The sequence below is a fragment of the Pristiophorus japonicus genome, chromosome 11 (assembly GCF_044704955.1).
Source record: "Pristiophorus japonicus isolate sPriJap1 chromosome 11, sPriJap1.hap1, whole genome shotgun sequence".
NCBI lineage: Eukaryota > Metazoa > Chordata > Chondrichthyes > Pristiophoridae > Pristiophorus > Pristiophorus japonicus.
This window is the reverse complement of record NC_091987.1, coordinates 144,966,755-144,969,978: the sequence shown is the minus strand read 5'-3', so window position 1 is coordinate 144,969,978 and position 3,224 is coordinate 144,966,755.

Below are 3,224 nucleotides of genomic sequence, written 5' to 3'. Positions count from 1 at the left end.
TGCCAATGGATTTGCAGGATCTTGGGGAGGAAGCATTGATGGTACTTCTCCAGTGTTTTGAGGTGCCTGCTGTACATAGTCCATGTCTCTGAAGCATGTAGGAGGGCGGTTTTCACTGCTGCTCTGTAGGCCATGAGCATGGTGCCGGGTTCGAGGTCCTGGTCTTCAAACATTCTCTTCCTCAGGTGACCAAAGGCTGCACTGGCACACTGAAGGCGGCATTCAACTTAGTCATCACACCTTATCAGGGAGGTTTTGAGAGTGTCCATGTAACATTTCCGCTACCCACCCTTGGCTCGTTTACCGTGTACGAGTTCCGAGTAGAGCACTTGTTTTGGGAGTCTCATGTCTGGCATGTGAATTATGTGGCCTGCCCAGCGGAGCTGATCAAGTGTGGTCAATGCTTCAATGCTGGGGATGTTGGCCTAGTTGAGGATCCTCCAGGGGATCTGTAGGATCTTGCAGAGACATCGTTGGTGGTATTTCTTCAGCGACTTGATGTGTCTACTGTACACGGTCCACATCTCTGAGCCATACAGGAGGGCGGGTATTACTACAGCCCTGTAGACCATGAGCTTGGTGAGTTTTGAGGGCATGGTCTTCAAACACTCTTTTTCTCAGGCGGCCGAAGGCTGCACTGGAGGTGGTGATGGATCTCATCGTCAATGCCTGCTCTTGTTGATCAGAGGCTCCCGAGACAAGGCAAGTGGTCCACGTTGTAACAGCTGCAGGAAAAATGCAGGGAACAGCGCCAGCCCATATACATGGCCTTCTTCGACCTTACAAAGGCCTTAGACATCGTCAACCACGAGGGTCTATGGAGCGTCCTCCTCAGTTTCGGATGCCCGCAAAAGTACATCACCATCCTCCGCCTGCTCTACGACGACATGCAGGCCGTGATCCTTACCAATGGATCAGATCCATCACAGACCCAATCCACATCCAGACCAGGGTCAAGCAGGGCTACGTCATCGCCCCAACCCCCTTCTCAATCTTGCTCACGCCATGCTCCATCTCACAGTTGACAAGCTCCCCGCTGGAGTGGAACTAAACTACAGAACCAGTGGGAACCTGTTCAACCTTCGCCGTCTCCAGACCAGGTCCAAGATCACCCCAACCTCTGTCATCGAGATACAGTACGTGGACGACGTGCGCACACACAGAGGCTGAACTCCAGGACATAGTCGATGTATTTACCGAGACATACAAAAGCATGGGCCTTACGCTAAACATCAGTAAGACAAAGGTTCTCCACCAGCCTGTCCTCGCCACACAGCACTGCCCCCCCAGACCTCAGTCCATTGATATCTTCCTGCAGGCTAAAGCTTTCTTGTTCATCAACCACACGGCCAATTTTTGTATCATCTGCAAACTTGTTAATCATACCCCCTACATTCAAGTCTAAATCATTGATATATACCACAAAAAGCAAGGGACCTAGTAATGAGCCCTGCAGAACTCCACTGGAAACAGCCTTCCAATCACTGGAAACACCCATCGACCATTACCCTTTGCTTCCTGGCTCAGTCAATTTTGGATCCAACTTGCCACTTTGTCTTGGATCCCATGGGCTTTTGCTTTCATGACCAGTCTGCCACATGGGATCTTATCAAAAGCCTTGCTAAAATCCATATACACAACATCAAATGCACTATCCTCCTTAACCCTCCTTGTTATATCCTCAAAAAATTCAATCAAGTTAGTCAGACACGACCTTCCCTTAACAAATCCATGCTGACTGTCCTTGATTAATCCGTGTATTTCTAAATGAAGATTTATTCTGTGCCTCAGAATTTTTTCCAATAATTTTTCTGTCATGTATCCAAACATGTTTACTGCTTGTACTATTACATATGATGTGCCACCAGAGGGCACTACAATGGGAAACTTGTCCACCAGCTGTATGGTCACGAAGGTGTGCCACCAGAGGGCACTACAGTGGGAGACTTATAGGTTACCTGTACAGGTGTGCCAGGCCTGGTATAAAAGGCAGGCCACCAGGTGTGATCCTCACTCTGGAGTTACATTAAATGAATTAAGGTCACTACAGTTCAAGTACAATACATTGCCTCATTATCAGAGCATCTAAAGTCCACCACTGAAATTAGGCTGACTGGACTGTAATTATTCGGTCTATCCCTTTCTCCTGTTTTAATCAAAGGTACAACGTTAGCAGTCCTCCGGCACCACACCTGTAGCCAGAGAGGATTGGAAAATGATGGTAAGAGCCTCTGCTATTTTCTCTCGCTTCCCTTAACAGCCTGGGATACATTACATTTGGACCTCGGGATTTATCCACTTTCAAAGCTACTAAATCCCTTAATACTTCCTCTCTTACGATGGTTATTTCATCCAATATTTCATTCTTCCTTCCTCCCTGATTGCAACATCTGCATCACCTCTCTCGTGAAAACAGACGCAAAGTATTCATTGAGAACCATATCCAGGTCTTCCGCCTCCACGCAGAATACCTTTATGATCTCCAATAGGCCATTCGCTTTCTTTAGTCATCCTCTTGCTCTTAATGTATTTATAAAACATCTTTGGGTTTTCCTTGCCAAAATGTTTTCATGCTCTCGCTTTGCTTTCCTAATTTCTTTCTGAATTAGGCCCTGCACGTTCTACACTCCACTAGGGTTTCTGCAATATTGAGCCATTGAGCCCTCAGTATCTGTCATAAGCCTCCCTTTTTTTCTTCAGTGTAACTATTTGTACTGCACTTTAAAAAAAAAAGACATGCTGTCAAGCCCCGGCCCCCTTCCCAGCCCCGAATCATTCTCTCCACATGGTGCTGAGAAGCAGGTTCTGAGGCCCCGACTCTCTTCGCCTGCTGGGGGTGGGGGGAGAGAAGAAAGAAAGAGAGGAGGAGGCTGGCAGGAAGAGAGCGAGGGGGGGGGGGAAACAGAGAGGCTGGGGGGGGGGCGGAACACGAGAGGCTGGGGGGGGGGGCGGAACACGAGAGGCTGGGGGGGGGGGCGGAACACGAGAGGCTGGGGGGGGGGCGGAACACGAGAGGCTGGGGGGGGGGGCGGAACACGAGAGGCTGGGGGGGGGGGCGGAACACGAGAGGCTGGGGGGGGGGGGCGGAACACGAGAGGCTGGGGGGGGGGGCGGAACACGAGAGGCTGGGGGGGGGGGCGGAACACGAGAGGCTGGGGGGGGGGGCGGAACACGAGAGGCTGGGGGGGGGGGCGGAACACGAGAGGCTGGGGGGGGGGGCGGAA